At 44.2% G+C, this 25,778-nt stretch overlaps 1 long non-coding RNA gene across 1 annotated transcript in view; it reads left to right on the top strand.

Annotated features, from left to right (window-relative positions):
• The first annotated feature begins 8,756 nt into the window (after positions 1 to 8,756).
• Positions 8,757 to 25,778, top strand: part of LOC113975465 — a 34,701-nt gene continuing 17,679 nt past the window's right edge. The window contains exons 1-2 of the long non-coding RNA XR_003536830.1: positions 8,757 to 9,025; positions 12,497 to 12,553. This is a non-coding gene — a long non-coding RNA (uncharacterized LOC113975465). The remainder of the gene's footprint in view (positions 9,026 to 12,496; positions 12,554 to 25,778) is intronic.

Here is a 25,778-nt window from a genome sequence, read left to right as displayed (position 1 = left end):
TTTCTCTCCACATTGTTTGTGTGTAATTGTTTGTTTAAATGTCAAAAAAAAAGCTACAAATCCTGCAAATATTTACCACTAGGTGTAGCACTCAATACCAAGAGTTTTAGTCCTGCTGACTCTTTTACAATTATGTATTTATGGCAGGAACATGTTTTAAAGTGGTTTGCAAGTAAACACGAGACAAAGCTCTGCTTGCATGAAAGCTTTATGGAGAGATGTGTATTTATATATATATGTATTTATTGCATTTACCTCCATAACAAGTGAAAAGCTTTCACTTCCCTGGTAGGCACTGAGGTTGTTACTCCGAGGTCTGGAGTGATGTGGAGCTGTGTGAATTCACCCAGACACCTTAAAAACTACTAAATCACTAAAAGGGCTGATGAAAAGGGAAAAGGATGATGTGCAGTGGTGTGGGGCGGAGTTAAAGGGGTGATGTAGCCACATAAATAGACAGCAGCACTTGCAGGACAAGGTACTTTTAAATTCATGGGATATAAGACAAACACCCCATGACACTCGCTGTGACCCTGCAAACTACTTCAACAGGATAAGCCAAGACAAGCTACCAACAGGCAAAGAAAGGATAAGGGAGATATTAAGAAGAAAGGAGAGTTCTTGGAATAAATCAGCTATCAGGAAGTGGTTTGGAAAGGGATGGGAAAAAAAAAACCTCAACAAACTGTAGATGTTTTCAGGTGAAAGTTAAAAATCAATTGGTGCAAGATAAAGCTGCTTGGGAATTTCTGGATAAATAAATTTGGGTAGTGAAGTGCCAATATATCCAAAATCAAAGTGTTTGAATGACATTTCCCATGAGCTCTTTCAGAGGGGATGATGAAGAATCACACTTTGATTTTACAATCTTTTTCAATCTTGTCAAATAAAATAGTAGCATTATACCAAGGTTGTTCAAATCAAGGTGATCACACTTAAAATACTCCTTCTGGGATCCCCTGGCTCGTGGGGATGCTCATGGCTACCTGGGGACCCCCTAAATCCCAGCAGCTTCTCTTGACTTTCCACGTTGTTCCAAATCTTTGCAAAGTGCTTGGGGAACCCTCAGCAAAGCAATGACATCCTCAGAGAGAGGCTTTTATATTCCTGGAGGTGTGGAAACCTCAGCAAAACTCTCCTCCAGAAACCAAGCCCTTGATATGGTTCTGCTGCTGTAAATCCCCAAAAACGAAGCGAGAAAATGAAACTGTCACCTTTGTCCCCCCCTGTGCCCCAACCTGCTGTGAGCTGAGCACCACAGAAATGCAACCTGAAATCCAGAGGTGAAGCTCAGCAATCCTCTCAGTGCTGCAAAACTTGCTTTAGAAATGAGTTTCCACTGCTCTCACCTCGCTGTGCTCCCAGAGCCCTGAGCACGCTGGCAATGAAAACTCCTTTTGTTGGAGTGCCAAAGTTGAACTCACCAGCGACTTTAAGTGGAAAAAATGAAATGGATCCATTTGATTCATGGGGATGATGTGTATCCTGTGAAGAGCACTTGGAGCTGAAATTTAAGGCAGCCTGTTCTGACTTTCAGCTGAGGGAGATGATTAAGGAGATGGATATTATTGCCTTTTTAAATCTGTCTTGGCTCCGTTGTTGTGCATACAGACAGTTGTCATTTTTCTCTGAGATGTTTATGGGTTTGCCTTTGCTGCTTCCCCCTGGGAAGTGCTAAGTCTGGAGGTTTCCATGTGGGAACGGGGAGGCTGAGGTTCTAATTCTGACCAGTCACACAGCAGGGTGTTTGGGGAACGCTGGAAGTTTAATTTATGTGTTTAATTTACGTTGCAAGAGCCCATCAGAGAAAGGCAGCAGCTGACTTTCTAAAAACTCCTCCATCTTTGCTAAGGTTGTATGATCAAGGTGACCAGAAAAGCAAACAGCTGACCTGGTCTGGTTATTGTAGAAACTGTGGTTGGTTTTGGGGTCCAGCTTCATTCTGGGTTTTGTAGGAGCTGTGATTGATTTTGGGGTCCAGCTCCACTCTGGGTTTTGTAGGAGCTGTGGTGGGTTTTGGGGTCCAGCTTCATTCTGGGTTTTGTAGGAGATGTGGTTGGTTTTGGGGTCCAGCTTTATTCTGGGTTTTTTAGCAGCTGTGATTGGTTTTGGGGTCCAGCTTCGTTCTGGGTTTTGTAGGAGCTGTGATGGGTTTTGGGGTCCAGTTTCATTCTGGGTTTTGTAGGAGCTGTGGTTGGTTTTGGGGTCCAGCTTCACTCTGGGTTTTGTAGGAGCTGTGGTTGGTTTTGGGGTCCAGCTTTGTTCCTGTACCACTGTGATGTTGGAAGTGTCCTGGCTTTTGCCCTGTCCCCTGTGATGCTCCTGGTGGTTTTTGTCTGCTCTTAACCATGTTCAGATCTGATGCTCCCTGCACTATGTTCTGCTCAACTGAGGCATCTTGACCAGCCTGGGATTAGGTACCAGCAAACTCATTAATCCTGGAGGGATTGAGAGCTGGTGAGTCCTTTTCTGCTGGCAAAGACACATCCAGTACAATAGAATGGCTTTTAGCTCTACTTGATCAGAAGCAAAACCCTAAACCTTTTTGCCTTATATCAGAAATTACTAACAAATCTTGATTTTTTTCCCCCTTTTTTTCTTCTTTTCTTTCTTCTTTTAAAATATCATGTCTTATTGAAGTTGAGCTGTTTTCAGGTCAGAAACACAGCACAAATGAGGTAGTTCAGCTTCTTCAGAAGAATTGCACTTCAGCATCTCTCTACAAGTGTTTATCACATGTACCTATGCACACAAACATTTAGCCTTGAGACAGTTCTCTCCTGTGAGAGGGGAAAAACTAAATTCCCTGAGCTCAATACTTGTGCAGTTTGTTTCTTCTCCTCCTTCAATCCTCTCTATTTTGCCTGGAATATAAAACCATGGGAAGTGCCTGCTGCCATTTATTATCCTACAATAAGACACTGAGAAATTATAGTTCATCTAATTAGTGGAATCAAAAAGTCAGGAGGAAACAAGCAGCCCAAATTTCTGAGCAAGGCAAAAGCAAAGTCAGCAGGTGCTTCACAGTACCTGGTCTGTCCTTGCACCATCTTCAACGTTAAAATTTCTTGTGGTTTAACTTTTAACATGTCCAGATTACCTGCTGCACCCTGGAAAACAAGCCAGCTACTCATATTTAGTATTTCATCAAAAATAAATGCACCAACTGCTTCTCTAGATCCTAAAGTTGGAAGAGAGGTATAGTTAGCATGGTGAATTTTTGTGTACAATCCTACAGTTTCTCTCAATCTCTTCCCTCTGTGGCTCCTGGGGTGTGACCAAAGTATCTCTTGAGCAGGATATGTTGTCTTAATTTCCTTAATTGAATTACCAGCAGCAACAGTGCCCAAGTCTCTCTGGGATGAACTGCTCTGGTACCAGCTCTGAAGTTCCTCCTTAGCATCCTTTGCTCTCTTCTCTGGTACCTCCTGTCCAGTGATGTGATCTCCTGGAGGCTCCTCTCTTGGGGACATTTGGGGACACAGCATTCTCTAAAACCTGGCTGAGTTATTCCACCTGTCTATAGGAATAAGGTCTCCTGGGTCCCGTTTTTTCTCAGTGCAAGGCAGGAATAAGCTTTGCTGGAGGAAATGGACAGCAAGGCAAGGTCACAAAAGGCTCCAAAAGCCATATATAAACCCCACCAGGCAGCCCAGAGCCTCTGCTGGGGCTGTTAAATGAGAGCAGAAAGGACTGGATGTTTCTCCAGACACTCACAGGCAGGACATGCCTTTCTGCAGTTCCAGCAGGAGCCAAGGAGCCCAACTCCTGCTGAAAACCAAAAGATTTGAGGCTTCTGAGTCACTTAAGTCCTTTTGAAAAGCTTTTCTGTAGCCAAAAGCAAACATTAGAGTTCAGAGGACCAGAAACCCAACCCCACCCTTTACAGCCTTTCTTTCATTTGTCCTTTCCCACTAAGAATTCAAGGATGGATGCACCACTGAGAACAATGGAGATGAGAGCCAGCAGACAGCATCCCTTGGGAAATCCAGTTCTTTCCCTCTGTGGTGCTTCCAGGGGCCACGAGGAAGCCTGGACAGGTAGAGCTGAGCTCACCACGGGGCTGTGCTGGCACAGGCAACAGCTCCTGCTGCTTGCACATGGTGGAAAAATCAGGATGCGTCTCCAATCCCTCCGGGCAGGGAAGATGCTGTAAATAGCATGGCCAAGTTTCAAGCTCTCACAGCACAATGGGAAGCAGTCCAGGCTTTTCTGGTGTCAGGAAGGAGAGCAAGAACGCATTTTATGCGTCCTGGGGGGGAAAAGAGAGAGGCAAAGGCGTCCCAGCTGGAGTTGGGAGCGCCGGGAGGGGCAGGGTTTGGCTCCTATTAAAAGTGGGACAATAGTTCCCCTTGGGTTGGGTGATGGTGCCTTGGTGGGCTCTGCCCTCACCCTGGCAAGGACTGATGCCACGCCAGGGCTGTGCCTCGGGGCCCAGCTCTGCTGGTTAAACAGAATCCGTGGGCAGCAGCCCAAACCCCAGGCAGCTTCTCTGGCCAAGGCTTGTGCTGTTCTCCGTAGGGTTTTCACTTCTCCAGGCTTTCCCCAGCCCTTGTCCTGACTCATGGATGCCTGGAGGAGTCTGTGTTCTCCTCTCTCCGTGCTCAAACTCCATCTGGGAGTCACCAAACAGCTCCTGGGCATGGGCCATGGCTCTTTTTTAATGCTCCTTTCAGTCCCACCCAACGTTTTACTGTTTAAAGGCCTTAATTGCAAACCCTAAAGGGTGTTTAAGCACCTCATTCCTACTTAAAATAAGCTTAGACTTACCTGGTGTGTTATCCAGTCACAGGTAGGGCTGATCCCACTTGGAAATGAAATTATTAAAAAAAAATCCATGTAATCCTGTGTCAGAAAAGAATATGAATATATATATATCAGAATATATATTTTAGTACATATAACAAATATATATTTTTATAGACAAAATATATACAAAAATATGTTTGTTATATATATGTTATATATCTAAATATATGTATATTTGTTATATATAAAATATATGTGTTATATATAAATACATGATCTGATATATTTCAGATAATATATTTTATATTTTTTGATCAGATTCTATAATTTATATATATTTATATTTTTGTCATATAAAAATCTATGTATGTTATATAAACATATGATCTGATATATAGCAGGTCATATTTTATGTTTTCAGATAGTTTTATATTTTTGTTATATATATAAATATATGGATGTTATATATAAATATATACTCTGATCTATATCAGTTTATATATTTTACATTTTGAAATCAGACTGTATAATTTATATATATATTTATGTTTTCATTACCCATATATGTGTGCTATATATGAATATATAATCTGATTATATGAGTATATATTTTTATATTTTATATCAGAGGATATAATTATTATAAATTTCTGTTTTCTATTTTTGTTTTGTATATAACAAACATATTTACATATATGTTACACATATATGTGTGCTATATATAAATATATAATCTGATTATATAAGAATATATATTTTTATATATTATATCAGAGGATATAATTTTTATATATGTATATTTTCTATTTTTGTTTTATATATAACAAACGTATTTTTATATAAAAATATATAAATATATAACAGATAAAATAAATATATAAAATATATAAAATATATAAATGTATAATAGATAAAAATACATAAAAATATAAATATATATAATAGATAAAAATACATTAAAATATAAGAATATATTTTATATAAAATATATAAAAATATATAAAATATACATACACATATATACACATATATACACATATATAAAATATACAAAATATATACAAATATATAATATATAAAATATATAAAATATATAATAATATATAATATATAAAATATACATACATATATATACATATATATACACACATATATATATATACATATATATATATAGAAATAGATATATATAGATATATATGAGCTCATTTTGAGGTGCAGGCCGTGTATGTTTGCCATACATTGGTCCATACAATTTTCATATGAGTGCCAGGATAGAGCAGCTCTGTGGCCTTGAATGCCCTGCCTGGTTTTCCCTTCCCTTCTCCTGGAGCAAAGTGAAGGTAGCAGCGTGTTTTCCACTTGGACCCCGGGCCCTTCTGAGCGCTGGGCCAAGGCTGTGCCCAATAAATCCCTGTGCCAGGTGCTCCTGGGTAATTGGGCATGAAGGGAATCAGCAGTGGGGACTCACAGCCGGCGTGTTTGCAACGTGCCTCCAGCTCCCTCCTGGGGAGCTCACAAGGAAAATGGATCCCGGGCATCCTGGATTTGCCCTGGCACCAGGAGGAGGTGGTTTGTGGTACAGGCTGAGCACCTGCAGCAGTTCTGGGTGTACCAGGAGGGCTGGCACGCTTGGGTTTGGTTGTGTCTTGCCACCTCTCTGGCATCCCGGAGTCACAGCCACGATGCTCCCGAGGTGCTTTGTTTCCATTGGTTTGGCTCCTGCTCCTGGTGCCAATTCCAGCTCAAAGGATGCAGTGCCCTGTTCATCCTCCTGGGCTGCAGGAATGGGGGGAGTGGTGATGTGAGCATGAAATTCTCTACTCACAGGGTGCTGAGGCCCTGGCACAGGTTGCCCAGAGAAGCTGTGGCTGCTCCATCCCTGGAAGTGTCCAAGGCCAGGTTGGAGCAACCTGGGCTAGTGGAAGGTGTCCCTTCCCACGGCAGGCACTGGGACTGGATGAGCTTTAAGGTCTCTTCCCACTCAAAAAACATTCCATGATTCTATTATGTAAAGTTGAGTTTGAATTCCCTGGAATTTTCTTCCATCCCTGGAAGTTTCCAAGGTCAGTTGGAACAACCTGGGCTAGTGGAAGGTGCCCATGGCAGGGAAAGAAGTGATCTTTAAGGTCCCTTTCAACCCAAACCTTTCTGCGATTTTATGAATTAATGAAAGACACAGGGATGTCTAAAATCACCGCAACTCTTTGCTAAGGGAACGTGTGTGCAAGCCTTGGATCCATGAGTCCAGAGCTTTAGAATAATTCCTCTTAGTTGTGAATGACATGCACTGTCCACCTGCTTTCCACGGCTCTCAATAAACACCTGAGAGTTTTAGTTCTTGGCACAGTCAAGAAAAGTGTCTGAGAGACGGTCCAGAGGAGATAATATTCCAATTTAGCTGCCTCTTAGGAAGATCCCCTGTTAGGGACTTTCCTGACCCAAGGAAAGCTTTGGGATATGGAGTGGAAAAGTCTTTTGGTGGGTGCATTTGGGTTTAATTAGCCGGCCATGGCTGCTTCTCCAAATCCACACAAAACTTTCTCTGGGGGTTTCCAAAACCTCTTCAAACTCTCTATGCTAGAAATACAGCAGGGCTTGGTTTTCCCATGTAGTTTTGGGATTTTCCTTTCATGATTTCGAATGAAATCAGGATGACTGGGGATGTGTGGCCAGGGAAACTATTTTTTAAAGAAATGACATCACTTGGTTGCACCTTGGAGCAAAGGACCCGCAGTGGTTCTGAAACACATTAGTGTGAACATATTCCCACTGTGCACTGTCAAAACTTGCAGTCTAAATTGGGTCTATATTCTAAAGGTCTGGGCCATTTGGAATTCAGGGATTTAATGTCTTCCATGGTTTTGTCGTGTTCAAATCAGGACCCACAGCCCTGTGAAGTCTGGGGTTACTCAGACAATGAGGTCGTGACAGAGTTTTAACCTATTTTAAAATTTAGAGCTATATTCATTATCTTAGGGGGTAATGTCCCATCCAGTTGGGACTGTGATTAGTGCTCCTCACCCCCACAATATTATGGCTTTTGTTATTTCCCTCTGATTCCCACACTTGGCGTTTCTCTGAAGGCTGTGACGGGGCAGAGACTTCCCTACAAAAAGGCTCCATTTCTGGTCCTATTGTGGGGGAGAATTGAGACGTGAGGGCTCAGCGTAACCTCGGGGAAAAATTGGAAAGCTCGAAATGTAATGAAAAGCTTTAAAAATAACACATGCAATTTTGCAGAATTGCTTTTCCTCGGCGGCTCCAGTGAGTTTGGGGAGGAGGGGGGTCTGAAGGCTCGGGCACAGCAATGGTGTAAATTGCAAATTGAAGTGCCAAAACCAGTCTGGCCTGTGCAGGTCACTGGAGTAGACACAGCTCTTGCCTGAAAGCATTTGTAATCTAAAACCCTGTGCTATTCCCATTGGAGGTAATGACAAAACTCCATGTGATTGCAAACGGAACAGGATTAGACCTTAACTAAATAAAAGGACCTTTTTTTTTCCCTCCTTTTTTTTTTTTTTTTTTCTTTTTTTTTTTTTTCTTTTTAGTCACCAGATACTCGTTACCCACGACACATTCAAACAGCTTTTGTTCAGGGATCTTAACAACCGAATTTAGTCTGGAATAAAACTTCTTTCCTCACTTTGAGGCAGGTTTGGAAAGGCAAGATTTGAAAAGAGAATTCCCATCTGTTATTGAAGCATTTAATCATTCTTTAAAAGCCAGCCCAGTTTTATTTTCTCTGGGGAGTGAGCAGCATTAGCTGAGGCATAAAGCAAACTACACCAAGTGTAGAAAAAACTCACCCTGATGTCCTGTTTGACAAACTGACCTGCGGGTCACAACCTGAGTTTATTGATCTGTGGGGCCTTGTCTGGGTGTCGGGCATGTTTTCTGGACTTTGGTTTCAGCTGCATTCCTGACTTCTGAAAGAGTAGGGGGTGTGGATTTCTACTAGGAGTAACCACTGGGAAGGAAGTAATGTTCATTAAGTGTGCAGGCAGTGCAGGACTAAGCATGCTCAGTGAAAAAGCTTTTTCTCCTTTGCCTGTCAAGCCCCAGGTTTGAACTCATTCCAGAATGCCGGATTTACTTTTCTTCGGGAAGAAACAGTACCTGCCTGGGCTGCATTTTTTCCTTCCCTCCTCAGAAGACTGGAAACAATATTCTTTTGATGCCGGGTGCGCTCCCAGTAACGTGCCTGCCTGCAAGTGGGAATCTTGCCCTGGAGAAGGAGACAAACTTTGGTACCTGTGAAATGAAGACTCCTTAGGTCAGTAAGAGGCTCAGAGGGACTTTGCGAGCAGCTCTTGGCTTTTTACCCACAGCTTTTGTCCCTGCTCTCCTCTTTCCCTTCCCATCCTCAGCAGGGCTGAACTTTTCCCCCAAAAGTTTAGCAGCTTTTCTGGTTGTTCATTCTCTGGGCTAAGGTAAAACTTGGTTTAAGTGAAACCAGCCTGAGATTGCTCAGCTTAAAACCCTGAGTTGCTGGGAGCGTGGAGGTTTATTTTCTTTACTTTTTCCTCTTCTTTTTCTTTTCTTTCTCCTTTTTTTTAGTGGTTCCTATAAATGCAAGCCTGTGCTTCCAGCGTGTGTTTTAAAAGCCTGTTCCCCCTTCTCTCCCCGCCCTCTCCCTTAGAGCTGAAAATGAGACTCGTTCTTGAATAATAAACTGTATGTTATCAAGCAAATCTTGTGGCTTGTTCATGTGATCGTTTCCAGCCCCAGCATCGATGGGGTTTTTTTTGCCTTTTAATACTTTTCCGGTCCTTTCTGGAAAATGAATTGCAAAACTCTTAGCAGAGAGGTGAGAGAAAGCAATTTTACTTGATAACTAAATTTTACTTGATGACTAAATTTTTAAGCTTTTAAATTTTTAAGTGCTCTCTACTTTGGGGGTTTAAAAGCATATTTAGAACTCCAGTCTCTCGAGGATTCAAAATATTCCCAACCTTGAAGTGGGGAAGGAAAATAATTCCTTTTTTTTTTGAGACTTTGTGCTGCCTAATGGAGATTTTTCTGAACACAGGCCAAATGGCCAAGAAACAAAATGCCCACTGAATAAGAAGTGAAATGGACTCAAATAATTAGAAACTGCCTGTAGTTAATGATTGTTTGAAGTAGGTCAGAAACATTTGGCAGCTTGTGGTGTTAAATTTTGTCCTCTGCTATACTTTGGAATGGTCATATTGTTTGTCAGAAGTTTGAACTGAAGTTTGTGTATGCAAGGAGTAGGTACAGCCTCTGATATTTGAATTCTATGAACTTTAGACACTGGAGATAATTGAAGAAATAACTTTGATGCGTGCCAATGTAAAATCCTTGTGTGTAACACCTTTATATTTCTATTTATTATTTGGTTCTTGTGAGCTGGAAGTTGACAAAGGATCTCAGGAGGAAAAAAGGGGTAGCAGGTTAGTCCTGATTCATACTCAGAGGGTTAGAAGTGCAGAATATCTTTGCAAACTACACCAGTGGTGCTGCTGCTCAACCCTCTCAGCTGGAAACTGTGCAGAAACCCCCCTCAGCTCCTCTTCTGTGCCAGGGAGCACAGAGAAGGGAGTGGGTTTTGTTGGATCCCACTGGGATTACCTGCCCTGTGTCCGTGCAGGGACAGGGAGCAGCCAGGCCAAGCAGAAGGAATCTGCAAATACCCAAAGCTGGAGCTCTCTGATCTTTCCCTACCTTTATCCCCCGAGATCCAGGGAAGCTTTTGATGAGGGCAGGCTGGGAAATACCTTTGTGTTTTTCCTCCTCTTTGATTTAGGAACCTGGTGGGGGTTGTGGTGCTGCAGATGGACACGGTGTGGCCACAGGGGTCTGTCCCCTCTGTGCCTCCCACACCTCCATTTCCTCGGCTGGGAAATGGGGAGGCTCCTTTGTGAGGTACTTTGCGTATTTATGGAGGGAAAAAAATGCCTTGTGCTTACAGAGAAGTGATAAATCCAGGCTGGAAAAGTGCACGTCCTCATTTGAGTTCTGAACATTAACTTTTGGAGGTTCCCCAGGTCCCCTCAGGGGGTTTCTCCTCGATCCAGTGGCAGTGGAAAGGCAAAGTATTGTCCTTACCCAGGCACAAACAACGTGGCCTCCCCCATTGTTCATTTTCAGGTATCCATGTTGGAGGAATCCAGCTCTGTACAAACCCACCTCACGTGCAAAATAATAATCAGGGGCAGGAAATGTTTTGGGATTGTTTCATTTCCCCTCCTAAGGGCTGAGATTTCACAATTTACAGGCTTGCAGAAGTTAGAGGTGGAAAACAGCTCTTGGTCCATGGAGCCCAGACTGTACCCACCCTACCTGTGATGTACAATTGTCATGTCCACTAAATAAATATCCCCCAGATTTTGACCCATAAACTGTTTAGCCTCATGCCCATCTTTATTTTCATCCTTTTATGTTTATATATAATCCTCATATCTATACATTTATCTATATATAGATATCTTCCTTCACCTTCCCAGGTATTCCCAAGGCAAGTCTACTCCTGTTCTGTGGTTGGATTTCAATCCTTCTGTATTTTTTAAAACAAGAGAGGGGAATTCCATAGTTCCTGGAAAGGCCCAGGTCCTTCTAAGGTTTCATTTACCTCCAGAGTGGAGCAAGCCATGGCAAATGTGTGGAGCTGAATTTGTGTGCTGAATCCTGTTTTTTTGACCAATTTAAATAGGGAAAAACTTAAAATGTGTGTCTCCTGAGCTCCACGTGTGATTTTGCTCTTTGAAATGGAGATCTGAGTTCTGAAACCAGCCCTAATCCATAGGCAGGGGTGAAACTGGGATGGAGGAACCAGGAGGTGAGGAATGGGTTGGATCCCATCACCTGGAACCACCTTTGCTGTGAGGCTGTTCCTGCCCTGGGATGTGCAGAGCAGGAGCCCAGTGGGTTTTTGGAAGAGTTCATCCAGGCAGCTTCCTCATTCCAGTGCTTACATATCCTTTGTTTTTGAAGATGGTGATTGCTTAGAGCCTTTGGAATATCAGGATGTCAAGATCCATCCAAAACACCCTGGCTAAGTCCCTGGGAAAAGGGAGCCAGCTGGTCCAGCCCCCGCATGGGTGTATCTCTAATGGGTCATTCTTGACCTACAGATGCTAAATGTGATCTGTGCAGATAAAGTCCCCTTGTGATTGTTGGAATGTCCTCCAAAAGTGGGCAGGGAAGTGTAAGACAAGCAGGGGATGATTTATTTTGGAGAGATGACATTGAATGCACCGATGTCAGAATGCCCAACTGGATTTTTTCACGTCTGGCAAATAGAAGTGCAAGGCAAAAACTGATAATGGGACCTCAGGCTGTATTTTAGGGCATCACAGGCAGCACTGTGCATTATCACCCTGGGCTTTTGTCCTTGGGAAGAGCCAAGGAACAGCAGGGCAAGTCTCTGCAGGCTGTTCTGTCTAATGTTTGACCAGGATCATGTGCCTCAAAACGCTCCTGGGAAACATCTTGGATGTGTCTCTCTGCCCGTTTTCCCTGTCCCCAAGACTAGCACATGGAATTAGTTGCAGGGAATGAGCCCTGTAGGAGCTGGAAGCCTGTGGTCTGTCCGAAATCATCTTTACAAGTTCATGGTAAAACCCTTTCCCTCAAGGTGCTGACTTTACCCTAATTTTTCCCCAAAGGCAGAGAGTTGCTGCAGGTGTTGCTGCATCATTTGAGACGTGGGACAGTGATTGTAAACCAAAGACAACCCTCTAGTGCAGCACTGGCATTAATGGTGAATTAATTTATTTTACAGGTAGCAGAGGAAATGAAAGCAATTCTATTTACCATATTGCTCACAGGCTCCACAAATGTAAGTACAAATACAGTTATTTTGCCATAGGTGGAAGTGTGAGTCTAATGATCAAAGCACAATACAGATACAAATGTTGTGTGGGTTTTAAAACAAACAAATAAACAAGGAGGTCGGGGAAAGGTACTTATTTGACATTTTCTTGCTGACTTTGCAGAAATCAGGGTTCATTTGGATTTAGATCCTGCTGCTTTTGGGCCAAAGTTGTCTCTGGAGAAGTCTGGGAGGGACAGAAGAGGAGAAAAGCTTTTAGCTCTGTCTGTTGAGAAACCTCCTGGGTAGCAATTTCAAAAACTCCTGCGGGACTGAGAAGTTTAACTCCTATTTTTAGAAGTATTGGGGGAGCTTAAATCAGGCTTTAAAGCTTTCAGGAACCTGGAAACGCAGGTGGGAACCCTGTGGGACCTGTGAAGTGTCTGAACAGGTTATGTGCCTCACTTTGAGAGTTAATACTTAACTCACCATAGGGACATTTAGTAAAAACCACTCGACTCCTGCATGAATCTTCATATATCCATATCCTTATAAATCTTATATCTCCTCGTTTCAGAGGAACTGGGATTCATAAACGCTAAAACCCGAGTTTAAGGTTCTCAATGGATGTAAGTGATTTTTTTGAATATATTATCCACTGCATTTAAAATCACAAGTGAGAGTAATGAAAGCAACACACACACATTAATGTCTGTTGGTGCCTCCTGGACTTGTTTCTGAGTTCACTGAAGTTCAGGGGATTTTTTTTTTTTGGTTTGAGGCAGCCACTTGAGAGGCTGCACAATTCAGGCTGAAGTTTAGTGCAGGTCCTGCTGGCTGGAAAAAGTTTTTAGAGTTGCAACCTGGGCCAGAGTTCAGCCTCTGGGTCTCCTTCCCGGGGCAGGGGTGCAAAGAGACAGAATTTTCTGCCTCGATATGCAAATTCCCCATAGAAATGGGGCTTTTCTGAGTCGCCTCTTGGGGTTCAGGTGGTTGAAAAAACGAGCTTTGTGTTCCCAAGGCAGCAGGGACTGGGGTTTCTCCAAAGTGCCTTTGTCTGGGGATATGCAAAGCCATCAATGCGTCATTCTTTCTGCTTCAGCTGTTAGAGACTCCCATCTTCTCTATTGATTTTACCCAGAATTCTTCCTGCCCTTGAAGGTGTGACCTGTACCTCAGGCTAATTTATTTCTGTCATGGCTGCAGCATATTTTAGAGGGCAGAGGGGGTAGGAGAGAGAACAATGAATTCAACATGGAATATAAATCCCAAGTCTGCAGCCTTCAGACATTCCAGTACATCCCCTGCTCCATTCTCTCCCCTTTGGCATTCTGCACGCTCTTGGATTAAAAAGGGGGGAGGAAAAAAAAATAAAAGGGGCAGGCATTTGTATAACTAATCAGGTGAGCCATTCTGGGTAATCCCTTTGGTCACACATCCTGCCATGTATATTAAAATTTGCTGGGCTTCCAAACAGTTCACAAGGACGTCCCAGTTCGTGAGCCCGGCTGCAAAGTCTCACCTTGATGGCCCAGAAGTCTCTTGGATCTGAGCACTGAAATTTTGTGTTGTGGGATGTGGTTGGACAAAGGCTTCAGTTTTGTGCTGAGAACTCATTTTGGGCCGTGGGGAACGTGATGGATTATTTTTCTTTTATTTAATTTTATCTTTCATTGCGTCACATATTCTTTTCTGCTTGGTTTTTCTAGACTTAAATGTAAACTTAGATGATATGTAAGCACAGAAGTTTGAATTCCACAAAGCACCTGGCCTCTTTCATTATTCTGCTGAACTCAGTGGGGTTTGCTCTCATGACCTTTCCTTCCAACCCCAGGATTTCCCTGGGGAAAAACATGTTGCTTCCATGTTCCCCTGGAGAAACGGGGTGGCCTGGGCTGTGGAAAACTCTGTTGGAAAACTTTGTTGGACTGGTATGGTGTCCTTGGGATGCCTGGTGTTTTATGGACTCCCTCCTCCCACCTAGCCTGGGTTTTTGACCAAATTGGAGGCACAAAGTAGTGACCCCTGGATCACCAGTGGGATGATGGTGATGTTGGGGTTGAGGCTTGTTGAGTTCGGCAGCAGAGCAGAGGCAGCTTTAAGGAGTTCACAAAAAGCAAAGTCACTGCTTTCCTTGGAAATTTAGGGCTCATTCTTCAGGACTGTTGACCCAGGAGTACCTGGGCTGGGGTCACTGCTGTGGGTCAGGGCAGAGGGGCTGGGAAGGTCAGGCTTCAGAGGGATGCACAGAGCTCTGGACCTGAAGTGTGAGAGATTTCCAGGTGATTTGCTGGGAGCTGCTGCCACAGAAAGCACTAAATTAGCCTGGGATGACTGAGTTTAGTGAAACTTCAACCAGTCTGCCCTGAATTCAGAGTTTACAGTTAAATCTTGTTACTTGACATGTGATTTGGGTTCTGAGTGGGTTTGTGTTGTGCAGCCATAAATGTTTGTTCTCCTTCCCCCAAAGATTTTGTGCAGGGAATCACTCAGAGACATTTCTGTGGAGGGGAAAAGTAAAACAGAAGGTATCAATTCAGAGTGGAAATGAGAATAAAAATAAGGTTTATGATTTCTTCAAGGGGCAAAGAGATGTTGTACCGTAGGCAATTAAATGGTCCATTGGTGTCTTTTCCCACCTTCACTTTCTTCATTGTGGCAAAGATATATAAATATATATATGTATGTGACCTCCACCAAGATGCTAGTTATTCTCAGGGAACAAAGCAGTCAGGGTTGGGCATTCAAGCATGAAGTCAGTCTCCTTGTATCTTGGCATCTTTGTGTTTATGGGTCTCACTCTTTTCACTTTGCCCCCAACAGCAATAAACTCAAACAAGATCCGGTCTTTTCAGAACATTGCCACTCTCCTAAAACAGATGGAGGGAGAGAGAGAGGGAAAGGCAGTTCCAGCACAGAAAAGACCCTGTGCTTCTGTGAATTATTTCTTGGACCTTCGAGGAAAACTTGAAGGAGAGGGGGAGAAATGCCAACATTTGACTGATACCTGGTACCAGCTGCCCTTGAGATCCAGCTCCTCACCTGAGATCCAATTTATCTCTCTCTGATAACACCAATCCTGGCTAGAACCCACCTCATGGGGGTTTTTTGGGAGCATATCACTGGAGAAGAGTTGCCCAAAATGTCTTTTCCCCAATTTTTCCAGGAGGGTCCCATTTTTAGTTGAAATGGGAAAATATTGGGTGGTTTATAACTCGGAGGGAAACCTGAAGATCTTGAGGTTTCTTCCACTCTTGTGTTGCCACTACCAAGATATTTTTGTGCTTTAGGCATAAATTGATGTGAGTAGCTTGGTGACTTTTGTGTATCCCTGTATTTTTTTGTGTATCCCTGTGTACTTTGTGCAAGAAACCCAGGTTTTGGCAGAGCTCTTCAGCTCTCGGTGCAGAGGGTGTCGTGGGACAGCAGGAAGGTTCCTGCTCTGACCACTTTGGCTCCTTCTGAGTCTCAGTTTCACCTTCACATCATTGTGGCCTTTCCTTTAATTTGCCTTTTCTCCTTGCCACGTGGGATGGCACCCACTGGATGGGAAAGTCAGAAGGAAAAATAGAACAATTAAAATTGCCCTCAAGTGCCTTCCTGAGGAGCTGCTGGGCTTGGGTTTGTTTTAGACCCCTCAGCGTGTCTGAATCCAGTTCACATTTGCTCCATGTCCTGTTGCTGTCCTAGAAGCCTTAGAAAAAGTCCTAGAAAAAAGGAGTTTTTCCTCCTTTGCTGTCTGTCCCACAGAGGTATCTCTGTGCTCACTTTTAACCCCAGAGGCAACCACGTGTCAGTGATGGGAGAAATGAGTCCCAAGGCTGATGGCAGGAGCAGAGAGTTCCAGCAGGGCAAAGAAATGCTGGAGATAAGATGCATAAGGTGCAGAGGGAGATTTTTAGGAGTGAAAAGCATTCCAGTAATGCTGAGAGGTTATTATTTAATATCTCACAAACCAAAAACATCTCTCAAGTTTTCTAGCGTGGAAAGGGAGAACTACCCAAAGCTGGGTCTGAGAGGGATGGTTGCAAAATAATTTAATATGTGAGATGGCCTCTGGTGTGCTCCCCAGATGTACAATCCCATATGTCTGTCCTGTTAGGCTGATTATGGAATACATGCATTTATAGCTCAGAGCAAAGGGAGGATTGATTTCTTTCTAGAGTGGTGTGGATGTCGCTGTGTTCAAGATAATTAGACATTAGAACTGGACTGAAAGGGAGCATTATTGCACATGGAGATGTAAAGAACTGTGGGCTTGTCTACACTGGGATGGGCAGAAGTTAATTCATATTAAACTGGTGATGAATGGATAAAATGCATTAAACTGCACTGAGCCCCTTTGTGGTCACTCTTGTTCATGGTGGAAAGTGATTTTGTTTCAATTTGACTCTCTTCCAAAGTAAATTTAGTGAAATCTAATTCAAGCCACTCTGATTGTGAAGTGAACCATCTAAACAGGGATTTAAATAGTGCTCGACTAACTTACCTCAAAAATTAACCTGATTTGATTATTCTGAGTGCTCTGGTGTAGACATTCTGTGCTTTGTCCACTTTTCATTTTATCATTCGCTCCTTGTAGTATTTGGATTTTTTGCCTTTAAGGCCGAGCTCCAAGGCAATGTGCTAATTTCAGCTTTCATAAAATAAAAAAGGCATGATTTGTTGCACAGAAGATCTTGGAGAATATTAACCCCAAAGCAGTCAATGTGTAAATTCAAGTAATTTTAGACTAATTTTCAAGGTGTACTTTTGAAAGTTGGGGTTTGTTAATGCTGAAGATGATTCTGTATCCTGGGAGGTGTGATGAATATTGAATTTTAGTCAGTGTCATAAGTGGAAATCTGATCTCTGTAAAGTCCAGCTCAGGGCTTAGCACTGAATTGTTCCATACAAAGAGGGAAAACAGCTTGGCTGAGGGATATCCATGGGATGAAATTTGGTTGTGTGTGGTTTTGGACTTATAGAATCATGGAATGGCTTGGACTGGAAGGGACATCAAAGATCATCCTTCCACTATCCCAGATTGTTCCAAGCCCCATCCAACCTGGCCTTGGACACTTCCAGGGATGGACACAACCTGTCCAAGTCCAGCTGAAACTGCCAAACACAAGCACACACAGGGAATTCAGGTCAGTGTGTTTGGAAGCTCAGCCTAAATGTAAAAATCTGGGTCAGACTCCGTGGCTGAGTGTGTAAACAAGCTCAGTTCCACTCTGAGTACAGGTCTGGGGCTGCAGAGAGCAGGTGAGATGGAGCCATGAACACTCACCCTGAGCTTTAGAGACCCCTTGAACCCAACTCACAGGTGACAGCACAGACTGAAGGCACCCAGGACGTGGTGATGAGAGTTCCTTGGTTCCTTAAACCATAGAAATGTGTAAACCTATGTGACTGACACCTAAAATTTTGCTATTAGTCTGTTTAGAAGTGGAGGTATTTGACAGACCTGTGTTGGGTGGAGGCATAATAATTTTATATAGATTGGGACCAAGGACAACAGGAGCCTGTTGGGTTTCATTTCCACTTGTGTTGCTGGATTCCTCTGTAAGCTTGAGGGGCAAGTAATTTAAGAGCTCTGTGTGTCTCAGTTTCTTCACCTGTCAGTTGGGGGAATTACTTCACAGGGGACTGGTAGTATCATTATAATGATACTTGCAATGAGCTTTCATATGCTGGGTAGAAGAGTGGGAGCGTTAACATGTACAAGAGAAAAAGAAAAAAGTAGGTTAGCCTGTCTGAGCTTGTCATGCTTCTCCTGTGTCAGCAAACTCGGGGAGACAAGAGAAAGGAGAGGAAGAGAGATCAAAAGAATACATTAAATTAAAAAGTAAACAGAGAAAGTTAAACTTGGAGCAGCGAGGAAGGAGTTGCACGGGGCCTGTTCTGGGCTTGGCTGCATTAACCTCCCTTCCCCATCCCGGGCCAGGATCTTTGTCATCAACAACTCCCTCCAAAAATCACCAGGCAGCCCCTGTGGCCTCCCTTCAGGGACTCCCTAAAGCACAGGCTGCACCTGGAGCAGCTAATGCTGGACTTCAGCACTGAGCTTGAACTGATGCAAGGCTGACGTTGGACTTTCCGTGTTCTCCCTTCTCCCACAGACACGAGGGAGTTAATTCACCTCTCTGTGCCTGTAGTGCTGCTCCTCCAAAGGCTGCTGCAGCCACACAAACAGCTTTCAGAGCCTGGTTTTCTCCCTTCCCTCTGTTTGGGGTGGGAGCAAGAGGTGTCTGTGCAGGATGGGGTGGGAGCAAGAGGTGTCTGTGCAGCACAGCCGCTTCCTCTGGGCTTTGTCACCACGTCTGCCCCGGGCTGGGCTGGCTGCACCACTGCTCCCTCAGCTGCCAGGGCCAAGGGGCAGCTCTGCCCAAGTGTTTCAGCTCCCTCAGCTGCCAAGGCAAGGAGGCAGCTCTGCCCAAGTGTTTCAGACCATGTTGGACAGGGCTTGGAGCAACCTGCTCCAGGGAGAAGTGTCCCTGCTCGTGGCAACGCATCAGAACGAGAAGATCTTGAAGGTCCCTCCCAACCCAAACCCTCCTGTGATTCTGTGACCAGTTTTGAGCAGTTGGTTGTGTTCTGTTGAGTTTAATCTGTTCTGTCTGTTCGTGAAATAGGCCAAGGAATCTTTATATGCACATCTATAATATGGTAAATTTTCCATACGAAATAGGCCGAGAAGAACAAAAAGCACATGGGGGAAAATTCCTGACAGTCAATATCTGAAGGGTTAGTTATATTTTTACAGAATTATAGGTCAAACACTAGGCTGCCAAAAGCAATCATACCAGCTGTAATCTTCTTTAACTGTATCCAGTCAGAAAAGATGAAAAATTGTTTTTCTGCCTTTGAAGAATAGAAATATCTTTTCCCATATCCACTCTGACCTGTTTTACTGTAACAGATTCTGGATCCACTCAGCTAAATCATCATAAGCAGGGTGTGATGGAAACAAATTGCACCACAAAGCTTATCCTAAAACTCTGCCTTTTGCACCTTCAGCAGCTGGGTAGTTTTTGAAGAAAAAGTGCTCAATTTACATCCTAAGCTCCTCCATCTGCCTTATCTGTGGCAAAGCTGGGCTACTTGGAACCGTGGGCTGTGCTGTATAATCTTATTTTTACACATGGTCAGGCTGTTTTACTGCGTGTCATCCGAAATGCAGCCTTCCTTTTTGGAAAGCCACAGAGCGACCACGAGCTTCCCCCGAGGTGCCTCGAGAACGGGGAGCTTTTAAACGGCCCCGAGGAGTAAAAATAAGAGGGGTTAGAACGTGGCAGCAACAGAAAACAAAAAGGGGGAGATGGAATCTCTCAGGGCCTGTCCCCCAGGCAGCTGAGCTGGTAGAACACCTGTGGTGAGGTGGCACGACCCTGAGAGAGGCAAAGCAGCTGCTTGAACGGGATGAGGTTCAACAAGGCCAAGTGCCGGGTCCTGCACTTTGGCCACAACAACCCCCGGCAGCTCCAGGCTGGGACAGAGTGGCTGGAGAGCAGCCAGGCAGGAAGGGAGCTGGGAGTGTGGATGGACAGGAAGCTGAACAGGAGCCAGAGTGTGCCCAGGTGGCCAAGAAGGCCAATGGATCCTGGCCTGGCTCAGGAACAGTGTGGCCAACAGGTCCAGGGAAGTGATTCCTGCCCTGGACTCAGCACTGGTGAGGCCACCCCTGGAGTGCTGTGTCCAGTTCTGGGCCCCTCAGTTCAGGAAGGACATTGAGGTCCTGGAGCAGGTCCAGAGAAGAGCAACGAGGCTGGGGAAGGGACTGGAGCACAAGTGCTGTGAGGAGAGGCTGAGGGAGCTGGGGCTGTTCAGCCTGGAGAAGAGGAGGCTCAGGGGAGACCTCCTGACTCTCTGCAACTCCCTGACAGGAGGTTGGAGCCAGCTGGGGGTTGGTCTCTTTCCCCAGGCAATTGTAAGAGTCTGGGGTATTTGCAGAGTACAGCAGCCCAGAACTAACTTGGGTTCCTCAGCAGGGCAAGCAAAATTCAGGTGAGGTTTGTAAGTCCTAGTCTGAAGTGTTGGCAAACATGAGATGTACCAGAGAAGATTATTTAGCTTTTAATTCAGAACTGCAGATGGCAGGTGAGTAGTATCTACTGTAGAAAAGAAAATAAGGGTTATTATCAGCCTTTTTATTTTTTGATTTCATTCATTACAGTCTGCTTAGCTGGTGGATGGTCAGTGATGCCATAAAATAGAGGCCATCTCTGGTATTTACAGACCATCAACAGTTGAACAGCCTGGTTCTTGTTCCTCTTAAAGGACTTTCCCCCCCCCTTCTATGCTTTTGTGCAAGCCAAGTAGCAGCCACTTTCCATTTTCCTAGTGGTACCTAAGCAGTAAGGAAGGCTGGCCACTGGCCAATTCATTTAAACCTCTAGAATAATAGTTTGCTCTCCAATGAATAGTCTGGCTTTAAATCTCTCTATTCAGTCGTGGTGGCACTCCTGGAGTTGACAGGTACTTATGAGACGCTGAGGAAAGGTCATTTGTTGGGTGTTACTTTCATTGATTTGTCCAGAGAACCTTCCAGTCATTCCTCTCAGCTCTTCAAAGGCAATAAAAAGAGACAAAACCCAGGCAGAAAATTCATTCATTTTCTCATATTTGCTTGGGAAGTCACAAATAACCCATTTTAAGGAAGCAGTTTTCTGTTTTCTGGCGGATATCCCAGGATTCAGCTTCACAGTTGGCATCATCTTATTCTGATGAGGGAAACTGAGGCACAGAGAGAGGGGAGGACTTGTGCAGAACATCAGCCCTGGCTGCTGATCTTGGACTGGAATTTGGGGGCTCCTTGGGACTGGCTTGCAGAGAGCTGGAGCAGCACTGCTGTAACTGGATTTATTGCTTACTTCATCCTCCTTCCCCTTTACCCATAAATCAAATGCTACCATTTTCTTCCTGAAGCTGGAACTTAATGAACCTAAAAGCAATCTGAGGAAGTAGCACAAAAACTGGCTGTGCTGAAGCCCTGTTCCATTTGCAAAGGAAAACCAAGAGCTTTGGCAAAGTTAATTTTGCTGTAACTTTAATTTACTTTACACGAGGGTTGCCAGTCATATATTTCAAGAACTTGATGCCTGGGAGAATAAAGTTTAGAGTGACTTAGACATCTCTTAAACCTTGCTGGGAGGGAATGGCTGCTCTCTGGGTTGATGGTTGGGCTCAATGGTCTTTTCCAACCATAATGATTCTTTTATCTACTTGCAGTGGACAAGAATGGGCTTAAATCACACAGTTTTGGACCTCATACTGAATTTTCCTTTGGGAACTTAGGTGGTTGGAGGAGATAAATGTGATCAATGTTTGTGCAGGACCTCTCAAAATGCTGGAAGGGAAGAGTAGAAACTCTTCAGGATCTGCCTGTGGATGTGGAGCTCCAGCCACTGCTCATGTGTCACTGGAATTGCTCTTGGAAAGCTGAATGTGTGTGAGAAGAGGATGGAGAACTGTTAGAAATTAGGCCCTACAGCATTAAAAATGGGAGGCTGAGTAAAAGATCCTTTAACAGAACAGGTCAGCACAGCAGAGTGACAGAGATCTGGGGATCAGCCCTGGCATGGGTGGCACAGGAGACAGGGAAACTGGGGTAGGAGAAGGGGACAAAGGGGTTTGGTGTTGTAGAATGAAAGCCAAAGTGAGAGGGAGTAGGAAGGTACCAGAAAAAGGGTTTGTGTGGACCCACAGGTGGGGCTGGGAAGTTTGAACCTGTTAAGATAATGCAGAAGAAAGTCAGTGGAGCAAGGAGTGCTGTGGCCAGGGCAGAGCATGGCACGAACAGGAACATTTCCAGCTGCAGATAAGAGCAGAGCACGCCCCAGGTGAAGAGTTCTCAGCCCAGGGAAGTTATTAAGTGTCTGAATTCCAGTCCCCTGGCCTGAGGACATTGTTAAGAGAGGAATGAAGTCAAGCATGGACCCCCACCATGACTTGGCTGAACGATATTTAATATTTAAGCCTTTAAAAGTGGAGTGAACTGTGTGGGAGCTCCTCTTAAAGAAGAAGGAGTCCCTGGTGATGGGCTGTGTGCATTCTCCATGACTTCTGTTCAGGCAAACCAGCAAATGAGCTTGGTGTGAAAAGAAACTTTGGAGAATTGATGCTTTTCAGTGATTCCCAAATCCTAATTGCTCCTTCTCTCCCCTTTTTGCTTTGGTTTGGTTGCAGCCAAGGATGACAGAGTTTGTGGCTCTCGAGTGATGCAGCATGAAGCTGCTCAAAAGCAAAATAATACCTGGTTTGGTTTTTCCTGGAGCAGTTGTACTTTCCAGAGGGCAAAACATTCTGTGTTGTCTCTGTTGGATTGAGGAGAGTGGAGGGTTGGGGAAAGGAAGCAACTTGGCCCCCAGAAAAATGATTGTGTGGACAAAAATGAAACCCAGGGTTCTTCTCTTGATGGAGAGAAATTGGTCAGACTGGAGCATTTTCTCCAGGGTACAGGGTGGAAAATCTGGTTTAGAAATTGGCCATTTTGCAGATCAGACCATCCCAGGAACTGAAGGTGATTTGGGAAGGAAACAAAGATGACTGAAGGTCACTGGAATTCTTTCCATGGGAGCAAATCTTTGTGTAACAGGCAAGATCACACTCAATGAACTATTCCCCAGCTCAGTCCTCAGGCTCTGCAATAAATAATAAATAAATACTGCCCTTCTTTCACAGCATGATCACCTGTTGGGTTTCCATATGGAAAATGGTCCATATTGGTGATAAGGAGGGGTAAGACAGACTCTGTGATCTATATATACCCCTGAATTCTTTCCTAGGGTCAGTTGACTCCTGTTTGGAGCAGGAGGGAAGAGAAAAAAAATGGAGGTGAGGTGGAATTGCAGCAACAAAAGTGAAAGAGAGAGGAAGCAGAAGGTATTTACTTCTCACCTGCTACAAATTACCCTGCAGCAGAGAGCAGGGAGGAGGAGGAGGAGGAGGAGGAGGAGGAGGAGGAGGAGGAGGAGGAGGAGTGGTGCTGGGAACAAAAGGCTATTCTGAGATACCACGCACCAAGGTGGGAGCTCTGGGCTCCTCAGGAGTTTGGTTTCCCCAGACAGACACATCCCATGGAAGGGCTGGGAAAGGGGCTCCCTGGTGACCCTCAGGCTTTGTCCCGTGGCTGCTCAGCGTTTTGCTGGCAGGGTAATGTTACAGTTGTCCCAGAACTGGTTCCATATTGGCGTTTGATCCTGGCAGAACGGGGAAAAGCTGGTCAATAAGGTTCTCATTAGCCAAAAAAGCTGGGCCATGCTGGAGTCATTAGTAGTTTGTTGATTGAGTTAACTGTGCAAGGAGGGCTGGGACTGATCATCTGCATTCTCATTAAATATGCCTCAGTCCCGGGGAGTTTGTTAGGGAACTGCTTGGAAGACACGAGGAATCTTTGGTTTCAGCCAAGAGCACCAGTTTTAAAATATCTCTGGGCTTAAAGCTCCAAGTGTATAATTAATATCAGAGATGGGACGGAGGTGTAACATAAAAATAATCTTTCACTGAAGCGTTGCTGCTCTGGGGTTGTGTTTCGGCCCGACACAGGGGCTGAAACTTGAATCCAAATCTAAACTTTGTTAGTGCTGCAAAGAGGGAAGTGGTGAGGGCCTGTGGCTGGAGGATTTCCACTTGGAACTGTCTAGTAGGTATTGGAAGGAAGGAAGCATTGCTGTGCTTCATTTAAAGATAATGAGCTACAGCAAACCCCCAACCAAAAGTCAAATTCACTTCATCTTTGCCTTGCTCATGAGCGAGTCAATAAGTTAAAAAGATCTATATAGAGAGAGGTGATATAATTTCACTTTCAAGAAATGGGTGAACAGGAGTTGCTGAGGAGTGTTACCTTGAAAATATATCATGATCACTTTAAACCTTGTCTATGTCTTTCAGCTTTTGAAATGCTGAAGATCACATCTTGAGGGAATTTGTTGGAGCCTTTGAAGTATTTTTATGTTAGGCCCCTATGGCAGAAGATTGCACAGATCAAGAAAGTACCGGGTAGATTTATTCACAGAAAATGCATTTAAATTACCCAGCTATACGGGCTCACATTCTTCATTTATAGCCTGGTGTCTGGTCTCTGAAATCCTCCCAAGAATCGAGGTCACAGAATTTGAAAATGAGCTTCTGTACACCATCCTTCTGGCCTTTGGGATGTAATGGAGCCTGCACTGTGTGGTAAATTGGACGGAATTCAGAGAAGAGCAACAAAAACAATTAAGGGCGGAGAGGAACTGACTTACATGGAAAGATTAAAGCGTTACAAATTTGTGGCTTGGTGGAGCAGAGGCTACTGCAAGTCATTGGAAGGTTCTGGAGGCAGGAATGCAGCTTCAAAAATCCCTGGTCTTGTCTGAACCTGTTTTTGTTTGTGTGTTTGTTTTAAAGCGAAATCTTTTCAGAGCAATATCCTCATCTGGTGCAACTTAGAACAGTCCCAGTGAAAACAATGGAGCAAAGGGATCTGGGCCAAATTATACTGTCTGAAAATGCAGCCCCAGTGCTCCTTTAAAACTGGCACAGCAGGAGTGCAAGTGGTAGTTTAAGGAGGCAACTGGTGTTTTAACTCCTGCAAGGTAATTCCTGATATATTTGGAATACAAAGAGGTGAAAGCAGATAATATTCGGACATCTTCCTTCTGTAGCACCTCTGCCTTGGTGATGTCTGTTCTGGGGCAAAATGCTGGCAAAGCAGGGCCAGCAAAGCTTAAAATTTCATTTAATGCTTCAGCTGAGTATTGGCAAAAGGATGGACTGAAAGGACATTTCTTTTACCTCGTTCTTCATGTGCTGTTGCAGAAATGCAGGCAGCTTTTAAGCCAGTAGAGAAAAATCTAATATAGTCCCAGAAAACGTGGGATGTTGCCATGAGAAGCACTGAGGAGCTGCAGGTGTAACCCACTCCTGGGTGTACGTGGCACTTGCACAGAGGAGCAGCCTATAAATACCCCAACTACTCAGTGTAGCTGCTCGGAGTAGGTGTAGCAGCTCGTGTTTTCAGCCTTCCAAACCCTTAGTTCTGTCCTTGCTGAGTTGATCAGGGTGGTGGCAGCTCTGCAGACACAAGGAAGGAATTGTTCCCAGTGGTCCACGGGGATTGAATTACAGGGAGGCTGAGCAATTAAACACGTGGGCTGACTCGGAGGAAAATTAAGTGTGAAGCCCATTGTACTGAGAAACAGGCTCAGAAGGGAAGTGATGGAGGCCCTGTTGCTTGGGATGTGGTACTTTTCCTAAGGATGGAGTGTTAATTGAAGCATCATGGCCA

The sequence above is a fragment of the Neopelma chrysocephalum genome, unplaced genomic scaffold (assembly GCF_003984885.1).
Source record: "Neopelma chrysocephalum unplaced genomic scaffold, ASM398488v2 Primary Assembly neopelma1_138, whole genome shotgun sequence".
Lineage (NCBI taxonomy): Eukaryota > Metazoa > Chordata > Aves > Passeriformes > Pipridae > Neopelma > Neopelma chrysocephalum.
This window is presented reverse-complemented; position numbering and strand designations above follow the sequence as displayed.